This window comes from Podarcis erhardii (genome assembly GCF_964252035.2).
Source record: "Podarcis erhardii genome assembly, chromosome: 1".
Taxonomy (NCBI): domain Eukaryota; kingdom Metazoa; phylum Chordata; class Lepidosauria; order Squamata; family Lacertidae; genus Podarcis; species Podarcis erhardii.
In genome coordinates, this window is record NC_138497.1 from 11,092,610 (window position 1) to 11,107,014 (window position 14,405).

The window sequence follows — 14,405 nt, forward strand, 5'->3', positions numbered from 1 at the left end:
TGTGTTTTTTACAATCAAGCAGCATATAAATTCTGTGAAATAAATAAGTAAAATAAATTTGGGGGATGTGTATACAAAAATGTGTGTGTGAGGAGAAATCCACACTAAAAGGCAGATGAATTCTAATGAGGATTTAAAAAATAAATCCATTGCAGAGAAGTGCAGAGAATTGAACTTAATGTTGGGAAAACGAGAAACTGGGAGAAACCAAAACTGGCAGATTTACTCATTCCTATCCTTGACCATTTAACTTATTTAACTTATATGCATTTAGCTTACCGTATATACTTGAGTATAAGCCGACCCGAATATAAGCCGAGGCACCTAATTTTACCACAAAAAACTCAGAAAACTTATTGACTTGAGTATAAGCCGGTTCACCACACTACAAACCTGCTGGTGGCAGCAGCAGCTGAGGAAGAACAAGCAGCCCAAAAGGGCTGCTTTTGGGCTGCTCGTTCCTCCTCTGCTGCTGCCGACAGCGGCAAAGGCGGAGGAGGAAAATGGAACAGCCTGAAAGGACCATCACTCGAGTATAAGCCAAGGGGGGCTTTTTCAGCATAAAAAATGTGCTGAAAAAGTCGGCTTATACTTGAGTATATACGGTATTTAACTTATACAGTGGTAACTCGGGTTACATACGCTTCAGGTTACAGACTGAAGGTAAAGTACCCCTGCCCATACGGGCCAGTCATGTCCGACTCTAGGGTTGTGCGCCCATCTCACTTAAGAGGCCGGGGGCCAGCACTGTCCGGAGACACTTCCGGGTCACGTGGCCAGCGTGACGAAGCTGCTCTGGCGAGCCGGCACCAGCGCAGCGCATGGAAACACCGTTTACCTTCCTGCTAGAAAGCGGTACCTATTTATCTACTTGCACTTTTTAGGGTGCTTTCGAACTGCTAGGTGGGCAGGAGCTGGGACCGCAGACGGGAGCTCACCCCGCCGTGGGGATTCGAACCGCCAACCAAGCAATTGGCAATCCCTAGGCGCTGAGGATTTACCCACAGCGCCACCCGTGTCCCTCTTCCAACCCTACATTTCTGTAATTTTATGAACACCCTTATAACATTACAAATCGGTTTAAAACAGAGACTTGGAGGAGTAAATTTGCAGCAACACACCTGTTGGAAATAAATGGAAATAAAAACCACTGAGTTAATAAACTTTAGTATGTGTGGCATTTGCATAGATAGATACACATTACACCCACACCCACACCCACCCACACACCTACAACGCACATATCTACACACATACACACAGCTCAGACAGCTGACTTTAATTATGCATATAAACATTTATAACACAAGCATCATCTCTATAGTCCCAAGGTGGGGTAGGATACATTATATAAGCAAATCAAGGGGAAAGGGCCGTAGCTAAGGGGCAGAACACCTGCTTGAATTGCAGGTTTAATCCCTGGCATCTGCAGGGAAGGCTGAGAACATGCCCAGTCTGAAATCCCAAAGAGCAGCCGGCAATCAGTGTAGACACTACTGAACTAGGTGGAACAAGGCAGTTTCTGGAGATTCCCCAATGCAGCAGATTGGGGACTTATAAAGGCCTGATCCAACAGCCTTCTTTCTTCAGGTGGTGTAACCTGGAGCTCTGCAAATCAAGGGCAAGAGCCCTACCTCACAAGCAAGTCCCCAATTTGTATTTCGTGTCTGCTTCCGCTTGGCACTGAAGCACATTGAGGCCATTGCACATTTCCCAGCACCAAGTGTTTCTCATGCCAAGAGCTCCTCCTTGTGTTAGATTGCGAGAGGAGCATGACTGTAATAACCACACATTCCAGGTAAATTGCAAAATTGCAAAATTGGAGCAACACAAATGCCTCAACATTTTGGGAACGCTCCACACAACCATATCTGGCTGCTCCCCTGCCCCTGATGGCTCTTTACATCCATCTTGTGAAGAGGTTTGACGTTTGGATGTGACCGGGTGTGGGTGTCACGCCGCTCGTTTTCTCCTGCTCTAGAGGGTAGGACTCGAACTAATGGCTTCAAGTTACAAGAAAGGAGATTCCGACTAAACATCAGGAAGAACTTTTTGACAGCAAGAGCTGTTTGACAGTGGAATGGACTCCTTTGGAAGGTTGTGGACTCTCCTTCCTTGGAGACTTTTAAGCAGAGGTTGGATGGCCATCTGCCATGGATGCTCCACCTGAGATTCCTGCATTGCAGGGGGTTGGACTAGATGACCCTAGGGATCCCTTCCAATTTAATGGTAAGCGCCAGAGACCCTGGGAAATGTAATTTCCCCAGAGCATTGTTCCGCGGAAGGAACCTGGAAATTGCATGTGCCAGGGCTTCCATGCAAAGAGTTTAGGGCCCTGGAGAAAATTATATTTCCTTGCATCCCTGTTACCAGATATGCTGTTGTATTAGTATACCAGTAGGGGCCAGGGAGAAGAGACAACCACTGTCATCAAAACCCATAACATGTGTATCAATCCTCCTATTTGCTACCTGCTAGAGGCTCCCATGGGATGTGGGTGGTGCTGTGGGTTAAACCACAGAGCCTAGGACTTGCCGATCAAAAGGTCGGCGGTTCAAATCCCTGCGATGGGTTGAGCTCCCGTTGCTCGGTCCCTGCTCCTGCCAACCTAGCAGTTTGAAAGCACGTCAAAGTGCAAGTAGATAAATAGGGTTGGCGCCATCGCCGAATGGCGGACTCCCTCCGAGCTCCGGAGGGAGCCTGCTCGGTAGGGGCTGGGTCCTGCCGCGCCGGCGACGCGGGGACCCTTAAAAACCATGGGCGCTAAAACCCATGGACATGGTGACTCGGCTGGCACCTTTTGAGCCCCCCCCGACCCGCGAAGGAGCCTTTTTAAAGGCTGCGGAACGGGTGACAGGGGGGGGTGCTTTGAGTCCTCCGCTTCCCCTGCCGAGCGAAGCCGCATGCCATTCGACGGAGAGCGCTGACTTCTTCCATTGGAAATTTGGACTTAAAAGCATAACCCGTGAGTAATCGGAACTTGGATTAAAAAAGGCGAGAAATTTTTTAAAGAATTCGGAACGAGCGGGGGAGGTATAAAAAGGAAGTCAGGCCCCCCCCCCTGTTGTAGAGGAGCTAAAGTAAAGGACTTAACATCTAAGATTGAGCGCAACCTTATTTTGATAAAGTTATGAAATTTCGCGATGGAAAATTATAAGATTGAGCTGGAGGAGAAAAGTGGAATTTAGTCAAAAAGCAACCCCCACCCCCACCCCGGAACCTGGGAGCGTCTTAGTGAGAGCGCCGGGAGAAGACAAGGAGAAGTTTTGACAGCTGTCAAAGAGCTGTCAAAGCAGAAGAACAATAATGAGAACTTTGTTACGAGGACTTTGCCGGTTATATTTGCTACAAATTGGATACAAAATGTTTAAAACAAGGAATAATAAAGTTACTTTGACTGGTGGACGTGATCTGGAAGGGAACTGAGTTATTATAATCCACCTAGAGGAGCCGAGGGATATTACAAGTTGTTGGCATCGAATTTGACAGAACTTTTTATCTCCTGGGAAACTGCAGAAATGGAACATTATTTTGACTACAGAGGTTTACACACTAAAGTAGACAATAGACTTATCTATTGAAAATGGAAGGGACTTGGCATCATGTTTCGTTCCTGAATAACAGAGCCTCTGCAGCGGAATTTAGAAGCTTTTGGAATTAGAACATTTGTGCAGGAAAACAGGAAAAGAAAGAGGAGAGAGACCAACAAGAACAACAAGAATAATAAGAATTGGACAAAGTTGGAAGTGGGAACATTTGGGAAATCCAGATTTGAAAGGTTTAAGAAATAAAATTGGAGTTTTACTCCCAAGTATATAAAAATCTGGATGGAAAAAATGGGCCTTTTTGAGATAGACTCCTTCCAAGATTGGACATTTAAAATTAAAGAAGACTGGTAAAGGACTATGGCTTAAATAAATGTGGGAACTCCAGGAAGACATCAGATGTTGATCAATACGGGAAACGCAACCAGGAAAAGGGGGAGGGATTTGGAATCCAAAGGCTGTAAAATCAAAATCATATTTTATTTTATTATATTTTAATCTATTATGTATATTAAAGGGGGGAACGCGCGGAAGGGAATAGGTCGATCTTAGGAGATGGGAAAATATTTTTAAATTGGGCTAATGATAATAAGGTTAAAATTTGGGATAATAAATTGCTGAATTTATTTGTAAGAATTGGAATACAAGAGGGGGAGGGGAGGGGAAGTCCTGGAAAGATGTTATGGAAAATAAGATCTTAAATCTGGATGTTTTGTTTTTTTTATATTGTTATAATTGGAAATTCTTAATAAATATTATTTAAAAAAAAAAAAAAAAGATAAATAGGTAACGCTCCGGCGAGAAGGTAAACGGCGTTTCCATGTGCTGCTCTGGTTCGCCAGAAGTGGCTTAGTCATGCTGGCCACGTGACCCGGAAGCTGTACGCCGGCTCCCTCGGCCAATAAAGCGAGATGAGTGCCACAACCCCAGAGTCAGTCATGACTGGACCTAATGGTCAGGGGTCCCTTTACCTTTACCTTTAGAGGCTCCCATATTCTTCCTTTCACTGTTTCCCTCTTCTCTCTTTCCAGCCTTTGCCCTGTTCAAAGCTGCAAGGCTGCACAATTTTATTTTTGTATTTAAGAGGTTAACATGCAATTAAACGCAGAATATGCTATTCCGCTTCAGTTAATCGGAAACAAAGCAACGACAGATTTGGAAGTGAAAACTATTCTACTGAGTGGGCTGTTTCGTAAGTACCAAAGTGATGGACTTTGGCACTTTTGAGTGCCTGCCTGAGCAACAGCCTGCCTTTTTCCACCTAATCCTGCTTCTCCCGATTGCTTCATACCTATTGAGCAGTTGCTGAGACATTTGAGGAGCAGGAGGTGTCTAAAGCAGGAGTAGATAACATGGCGCCCTCCCTCCATACGTCATTGGACAGTAACTCCCACCAGCCCAGCCAACGGTTGAAAGAGACCGAATTGCAGTCCAGTAGCATCTAGAAAGCACCACATTGGCTACCCCTGTCCTAGAGTGATATGGGAAATGCTAACAAAGAAATAAATCAAATCATCGAGTGTCCAGCAGATGTCAGGGACACCAGGATGCTGGTGAGAGTGTACCAGTGGAATGGGGCCCGGTGTCTGACTCAGGAGCGGCAGGCAGTGGTTTGTGGGGAACTGTACCAGCCAAGAGGCAAGAGGCAGAGGCAGGGGAAGCTTTAGAGCCTGAGGGTGGAGCACAGGTTGTGTTGGAAGAGGAGGAGGAAGAGGCAGGTCAGGCAAGTGGAGGGCCGTGTGCCTCCCCACCCTCTCCTGCACCACTGTGATCCAGAACCAGGAGGGGACTGAAAAGGGAGGAGCAGAGGACGTTTCCGTGTAGGCACAGTCTCTGGCTACATGTGCACAGCCTGTCAGGGGAAGGTACATAAACTGTTGGGTGATAACACCGAGGCCTGGTGCCTCCCCCAATCCAGCATCGCCCGGGATTCATCACTCCGGTCTCCCGTCACGCTGATGTGGCCCATATCCAGGGACATGAGCAAACGATTAGCAGAGTTCAAAACAGAAGCTCAGCCTTGAAGAGTAACATCTAAGCCTAATTTATGGCAAATTAAATCAAACGTAACAAAACAAAGAAAACATGGCTTCTCTCTCCATCTTTCTTCCTCAGAGAGAGAGCTGCAAAAGCTATACAGAGCGGAAACAGCGTATCTCAATTTCCTCTCACAAGACTCCAATAATCAGTGCTGGAATGTAAACAGGCATGTAACATGTAACAATCCCACACATCTGCAGCACGGGAGGAATGGAATTCTCAACATCCTCCCCCATTTCATGTAACCTGGCCCACCACATGGTCTGAGGGACAGTGGACCGGCCCATGGATGAAAAAGGTTGCTGACCCCTGTTTTGGGTAGTTTACCCTTTGTGGCTCTTTCAGGTTTGCGTACTATACGCAAGTCTTCCATGCTAGACTTCTCCTCTTTAGGAGAAAGGTAGCCTATGGTGAAGAGTGGTTCCTCCAATTCAGTGTCAGACTCGTCTGACGGTCTGAGAGAGGCTTTTGCACTTTTATAGCCTGCTGTGTCATCAGAGTCCACAGCACTACCACCTCCCACTAAAGTGCCCCCCCCCCATTCCTGCAGCTGCTCCCTAGAGTACAAACCTGAGAATAGCTGCCCAGAGACACTAGACTGGTGTGCATGGGTGTTTGGAATTGTAGAAACAACTGTCCTGTGCATTCCTTTGGCTGGGAAATGCCCGTGACAGAAGGGCAGATCAAAAGGCCTATCCCTAATGAAGCAAAGAAGACCACAGAAAATAATAATAATAATAATAAATACAATGGAACCTTGGTTCTTGAACGCCTCGGTACTTGAACATTTCGGCTCCCGAATGCTGAAAACCTGGAAGTTAAGTGTTCCAGTTTTCAAACGTTTTTCGGAAGCCAAATGTCCAATGCAGTTGTCGGCTATTGTTTCCGGGGTGCCTGCACCAGTCAGAAGCCATGGATTACATTTGAGAACCAAGGTAAAGGGGTAAAGGGGTAAAGGGGTAAAGGGGTAAAGGGGTAAAGGGGTAAAGGGGTAAAGGGGTAAAGGGGTAAAGGGGTAAAGGGGTAAAGGGACCCCTGACCATTTGGTCCAGTCGTGGCCGACTCTGGGGTTGCGGCGCTCATCTCACTTTATTGGCCGAGGGAGCCGGCGTACAGCTTCTGGGTCATGTGGCCAGCATGACTAAGCCGCTTCTGGCAAACCAGAGCAGTGCATGGAAATGCCGTTTACCTTCCCGCTGGAGCGGTACTTATTTATCTACTTGCACTTTGACGTGCTTTCGAACTGCTAGGTTGGCAGGAGAAGGGACCAAGCAACGGGAACTCGCCCCGTCGCGGGGATTCAAACTGCCGACCTTCTGATCGGCAAGTCCTAGGCTCTGTGGTTTAACCCACAGCGCCACCACTGTAATAATTTTATTATTTATATGCCGTCCATCTGACTGGGTTGCTCCAGCCACTCTGGGTGACTTCCAGGAAAATGAACGCCATGGAACTCTCAACAATTCATTAGGGAATTAAAGCCGCAAGCCTGAACCCATTCACCTGGGATTAAGCCCCACTCTAGGTGATTTACTTCTGAGCAGGCAGGATTGCGCTGTTGGTGTCTTGTGTGGAGGTGCTCTTCTTCATTGGGGCAGGTTGTGCACAGCCTCCCTAGAAGTATTATCGATTGCGTCTGTGAATCATTTCCCATAAAACATCCTGAAGTGATTTAACAATAAAACACATATACGAAAGCAATTTCAACTGCTTCAAGACAGACTTGAAGAGGGATAAAAATCTCCACTTAAAAGGTTTGTTGGAAAGGGGAGTTCTTCAGCAGGCGACAAAAAGATAATAGAGGCAGCGTGTGTTTGATCTGTAGCGGGAGCAGTTTTAGAGGGTAGATGTAGGATCAATTTCCTGCAATAAAGTTGAAATGAAATCTATCCTCCTTCTATTGCCATCTCCTTTCTCCTGACCAAAAGAAGCAGGGTGGTGGTGTCAAGGATGGACTCCAATTCCCACCACTCCCAGCCAGCATGGTTGGTGTTCAGGGATGATGGGATTTGGTGTTCTACAACATCTGGAGAGTCAGGTGTTCCTCTACCTTGCATTAAAAGATCACAGAACCCACTGTAATTGCTCACTGGAGAGTCAAAGCCAGCTCCAGCTCCCAGGTAGGTCTACAAATCCTATTGCATTGTGATAACCGTGTATTTCCACTAAGGCAAAGTCCAACAACAAGCTATCCATCAATATACCCTGGCTTAAAGGAGCTTCATTAACATGTGACATGTCAATGAAGCTGCTGATAAGGCCTCCTACGTAAGGAGGAGATATGTGATGGCAAACAATAACATTTTGGGTCATAGAATCATAGAACTGTAGAGTTGGAAGGTCCACCAAGGGCTATCTGGTCCAACCCACTGCAATGAAGGAATTTCAACTAAAGCATCCATGACAGATGGCCAGCCCATCTGACCTCTGTTTATAAGCCTCCAGTGAAGGGGATACCATCACCTTTCATGGGAGTCCGTTCCACTGTCAAACAGCTTTGAATGTCAGAAAGTTCTTCCTGATGTTTAGTTGGAATCTCCTTTCTTGTAACTTGGAACACATTGGTTCGGGCCCTACCTCCCCCTCCCCCCCAGCAGGAGAAAATGAGCTCATTTCAAGATTTATTGTGCATCCCACTTGAAACAGAGTTGTCATCTAATTCTGGTGGCCTTCAGGCCCACCTTGAGTGTGAGGGCGATGTTTGTGTCTGCTACCAGTACTGATCATAAGAACATTGGAAGAGCCTTCTGGATCAGGCCAGTGGCCCATCTAGTTCAGTTCTCCTCCTGTTCTCATGATGGTCAACCAGAAGCCTGTGGTAAACCTGAGAGCAGGATCCAAGCACACAAGTATTCTCCCCTCTTGTGGTCTCCAGCAATTGGTATTCAGGAGCATTACACCATATCAGGTGTTGAGGTTGTGCATGTTGTGATTATGTAGTTGGGAGTTAGTCCTGGTTAAGAAAGCCCAACAGAGACTCTATCTCCTCAGATTATTGGGAAAGAACGATGTCCATCAACTTTTGATGATCTCCTTCTACAGGTTCACAATAGAAAGTGTCTTTTCATACTGCATCACGGTGTGGTACGCTTGTTTGACATCAACTGATGGGAAGTGCCTACAGAGGGTGGTGAATACAGCACAAGATATTATGGGCTGTCCCGTGAATCCACTGGATGACATTGTGGAAGAACGTTGCCTCAGGAGAGTGAGGAAAATTCTCAGGGATGATTCACACCTTGGCTGGCACTTTCTTAATCTCCTGCCCTCGGGCAGAAGATATAGAAGCATGATTAGTCGCACCAACAGGGTAAAGAACAGCTTCTATCCGTGGGCTGTTAGGCTGCTGAATGAAAATATAACAACAGGGCAACTGACTTTCGGGTTTGGTGGGTGTGTGTCAGTAAACAAGGGGAATTAAGACTAAGAGAGCTGAGTGGGGGGTGCTCGTGTAATCTCACTGTATACAAGTTGTACAAGTGACAATAAAGTATAAAGTAAAAAAGTATCTTAAGGCAAAGTGGCAAAATATCAACCAGTGATTGCAGCAATGCTTGAAAGGGCATTGAGCTCTACCCCAAATGATGCCTGCCAAATTTCTGTTTTTCTTGGCTGCCCCTTGCAGCTAATACGTAGTTGGGGGGGTTGTTTTATTTGTACTGCAAAGTTTGCACCTCCAAGCCAGGAGGTTGCAGTAGTCTGCTGATAAAGCTGATCACTGACACAAAATTGTGCGTTGGTAGAACCGAGCCCCAGCATCAAGATGTAACTGTGCTACTTTGTGAAACTATGACATTGCCCTTTGGTGGCCATGTGGGACACTCTGGATTATGGGGTATAAGAAGGCATTCTCCCCTGCACTCGTTGCATGCAGCGATGTTTCTGTTCTGCTGCAATTCGCCTTCTGCCAGAACCTACACATTTGTCTCTATGGCCTCCGTGGCAAAAGTATGTAACTTACGTACTTTATCTAATTACATACATTGCACTCTTCATTTCAACACGCCAAAAAATGCAATGCAGTTGGGGAAAACAATCAACTACGTATCGTTTGTAGGCTGAAAGCAACAACAACCCTGAGTGTCAAGCATATTTTCTGGATTTATTTCCATTCTGGACATGGGATGTGTAAGTGAACATTGGCAATTTCCACTCCTGTTTCCTCTGGAATTCTGTGACATCTCTACTCCGGGCTCCCCTTTTCATTACATCTGGAATACAGGCTATAGGGTTTTAGGGTGGCCCTGCAGTCAGTACCCTCTATCCAGGCCAGAGGAATTTCCATGTCTACTTGATGCTAGCGATGATGGCAGAACTCAGAGTTTTTCTGGGTAGAGAGTGGTGCAATTGCTTCTAGGCATCCTTCTAGAAACATAAGTTACTCAGTAGCCTGCTATGACGTCTTTGCCAAGTGCATCGCTGATAAAAATCTCTCTGGTCCATGCCAACCTTGACTCCTCTTTACTGACCGCTTACTCAACAGGGCTGCCTTCAAGCTCTGCCGGAGCTGAGTTTCAGTTCTTGAACTAGAGAATACAGGCAAGGTGCTGGAACGGTATAGCTGACAAGCCCAGATCTAGCAGTTCTTGGTTTGCTCTAGCTGAACAGGAGAGAGACTGTCATCTAGTTAAGTATTAGGAACATGGGAAGTTACCATCAACCAGTTCCTCCCGCACAGAGAAGCTATCTTAGATGGGCTTTGCATTTTACAACACTGAAGACCATAGGGTGAGAATTCCTCAGGTGCCCCAACACTAGCTTTTCCAGGGAATGGGAAATATCAGAAGATGTCATTTAAAACCTATTCTCATTGGGTAAATCCCTTGGGGCCAGCTCCAGTTTGGTATTCAGCAGCCTCGTGCTGACTTTGGAAACTGTTGAAACACACAAAAACATTTTTGTCAAAGAGGATGTCAATACAGCACTCTGCTAAGACAATCCGGTGAACTCGATATTGAAGACATCTTCAGGTTGTATTTGAACAGGAATCAGCCATGAGCAACATCAGTCCCCATTTGCTAAAGAGTCCCTGAGAAGGTTTTCATCCTAGCTGCTGTGCTTTAAATGAAGGGGCTCCAGTCAGATTCATGCTGACTAAACTCACTAAGCAGTGTGCTGGGAAGAAAAATAGGAAGAAATAAATTTGTGCAGCTGGTGAAAACCACACCAGCACTCTGCACCCTGGGTATGATCTGAAGAGCACTCTGTGTCCAGCCTGCATCACCCACATTCTAGGGAGTTCCCTTGTCTTGTGACCCCTCGCAATCATGGATGCCAAATCAAGAAAGGAAAAGGAAGTAGCGTGACTTCTCTCAGATAAATGCACCAGTATTACAGAAGGAACATGAGCTGGCTTTATGCCTCAATGGGCTTTTCCAGATAGCGGAGTCTAGTACAGTCATACCTCGGGTTACAGATGCTTCAGGTTATGTTTTTTTGGGTTACGGACCACCGAAACCCGGAAGTACTGAAACGGGTTACTTCCAGGTTTCAGCAATCAAGCATGCACAGAAGCACTAAATCGCACTTTGTGCATGCGCAGAAGAGCCGACTCGCAACCCGTGCGTGCGCAGACGTGCAGCTGCAGGTTGCGAATGCTGCGGGTTGCAAACGTGCATCCCGCACAGATCGTTCTCAACCCGAGCGTCCACTGTAGTCCTAAAACAGGGTTGCGGAGCCCAATCAGGATTAAGGAGAGGATCTTGGGGAGAGGTGGGTACAGTACTTTTCTCTAGGACATCAGTGAAGATAGCATGAGAAGCCAACCGTTGTGCAAGGCCTGATGGGGCTGGGTTGATTCCTGACTATGGTCTGCACCAGTGAAAACCACAGGCATCATATTCCTGGATCTTAAGACACCAGGGGAGGGGGGTAGCGCTGATGCAGCACTCCTGAGCCATCTGGACTGACATCCTGTAAGACAAGTTGGATTGTGGTTAAGTGTGCACAAATGCAGCACACTTCAACAGGTGCCAGACTTAAATCAAGACAGCTTAAATCAGCAAGGAAAAAAAGGCCCATCAAAACCAGTGATTTAAATCCAGCTCCCCACTGATAGCTCTTCACGTATTTCCCAAACAGAAGCGCAAACCTGATCGCCATTTATTTGTTGCGCTGTATACACGCGGGGATTTTTGTAACTCATATTTTACTCACATTGCTTTCTTGTGATCAACATTCAAGACTTAAGTAACACCCCACCCCAAAAAATGACCCAAAGCACAGCAAAGGGAAGTCTGAGGGGTTAAAGTCTAACTCTAGCTCATAATACGAAGTTTTAATATTTAACTATCGCTTAAGTAACTACAGGGCGATTGCGTTGATGAAAAATCCACCTGAAGTCAGGGAAAGTCTCGAACAAGCAGACGGGGGGGGGGGGGAGAGGCTCTTCCTGGTGAGATTTTTATTGCACACTTATCCTGCCTCATTCGCTGGATTTTTCAGAGGCTCCTATTCTTAAATTAGGGGACAGGTGTGGTGCTGTGGATTAAACCACAGAGCCTAGGACATGCCGATCAGAAGGTCAGCGGTTCAAATCCCTGCGACAGGATGAGTTCCCGTTACTCGGTCCCAGCTCCTGCCAACCAAGCAGTTCAAAAGCACGTCAAAGTGCAAATAGATAAATAGGTACTGCTCCGGCGGGAAGTTAAACGGCGTTTCCGTGCGCTGCTCTGGTTTACCAGAAGCAGATTAGTCATGCCGGCCACATGACCCAGAAGCTGTACGCCGGCTCCCTCTGCCAATAAAGCAAGATGAGTGCCGCAACCCCAGAGTCGTCCACGACTGGACCTAATGGTCAGGGTTCCCTTTATTCTTAAATTGCTTGTGTTCTGAAAGCAAGCTGCCATTCTTTAACCAGAAGCTGTCTGCTAAGTCACAAACTGAAAAGGCAGTTTCGCCGAAAAGTCCAGGGAAGATATAAAGCACAGCTCAGGGTGTGATGGGGGGCGCATCCCTTTGCCCCACCCTGGCTAGAAAGCTAGCCCCGAATCTACTTTACCTCTGCTACCTACGGTTGGTTACTCATTATTCCCGTTTCATTCTAAGACCATCTTCCTCACAGGCCCCCGTTTCTTCCAAAGACTTCTGATTACTCAAATATTGTGACTGTCCTTTAGATGAAGGAGGCTGGACGCCAGCTCCCTGCCCAATCGTGGTTAATTAGCTGGCAAAATGCTGCAGAAGCATCGAGACAGCTCTGCAAGTATCCTAAGCATTATTGCTATGGCTGCGGTGTGAAATGTCAATTTGTAAACTCATTTGTTCCTTCTGAATCATTCCTCGCCCTGGAGAGGAGTCAAGATAACCTCAAACGAGGGGCGTATTGAGGCCATCTCTGGGATTGTTCCGAATCTTCTCCAGCTAAAATGCTTTCGATATTAATAGATCTCTTTCTTCTCTCAACCCCAGGTTCTCATCAGTAAAATAATTACACTTAACAGCCGCATGCGGTTGTTGTCGAGATAATTTAAGGCAAAAGGGTGCGGGCAGCAAGAAGAGATGGGCAGGAAAGGAGTTGCGGTAAAAAACTTCATTGGCATCGATTGCTAATGACGCCACTTAGTATTTATACAGAACTTTTCCAAAGCACTCAAACACTTTGTTATCTTGACAACCTTCACAACATCCCCATGAGGTAGGCCATCTATTATCGTGGGTGAACATATCAGACGACACAGCGATTCTTCAAACAGCTCTTGTTTATTCACAGACCCAGAACAGAACAGAACTGTAGGGTTCAGCCAGCCTGCTTATATAGAGCTCCACTACAATGCAACAGTAACAACTTTCTGTAACTATCCAATCACTGAACGTCACTTTCAATTCCTTATTTGCATATAGGGACCTGAGTGAAAACTATCTACAGTATCCCCCTGCTGGCCCAGGGTGAGAACTTCAGTACATAACAGTGACCCTGGCCCAGTAACGGTCTCTTAGCCTAACCTCCCTCACAGGGTTGTTGTGGGAGTTAAACAGGGAGAGGGAGAACTACATAGGCCATGTTGAGCTCCTTGAAGAAGGAATAACACATGCAATAATAAATGAAATATTGGAATGCATGTCCCCCCAGATATTGATCTTTGACATCTTCTATATATATTTATAGCAGGCATCACCCAGGCAAAATTAAGCAGATTTATCTGAAGGCAGGGACGCGGGTGGCGCTGTGGGTCATACCACAGAGCCTAGGACTTGCCGATCAGAAGGTTGGTGGTTCGAATCCCTGTGACAGGGTGAGCTCCCGCTGCTCTGTCGCTGCTCCTGCCAACCTAGCAGATCAAAAGCACGTCAAAGTGCAAGTAGATAAATAGGTACCGCTCCGGCAGGAAGGTAAACAGCGTTTCCGTGAGCTGCTCTGGTTTGCCAGAAGCGGCTTAGTCATGCTGGCCACATGACCCAGAAGCTGTACGCCGGCTCCCTCGGCCAGTAAAGCAAGATGAGCGCCGCAACCCCAGAGTCGGTCTCGACTGGACCTAATGGTCAGGGGTCCCTTTACCCTTTATCTGAAGGCAGCCCTGTATCAGCATTTCTTTATTTTTTTAATCCTGACTGTATTTAAACCGTTGCTAACGGTTATTTTTTTTAAGAATGGAACCAGTTGTTTTATGCCTCTCTGGTGCTGCTATTTTAATGATGCAATTCATGTCTTTGTCTTTAACCTATCTTTACTGTATTTTTGTGTCCTGAATCTGGAAGGAGCTGAAGAGCAAATGTATTGATATTATTCTATTTTATACGCTTCCTTTCAAAAATATATTATCTTCCCATCACGGCTTACAACATATAAAAACAATTTAAAACCGCATAAAGTACAAGCAG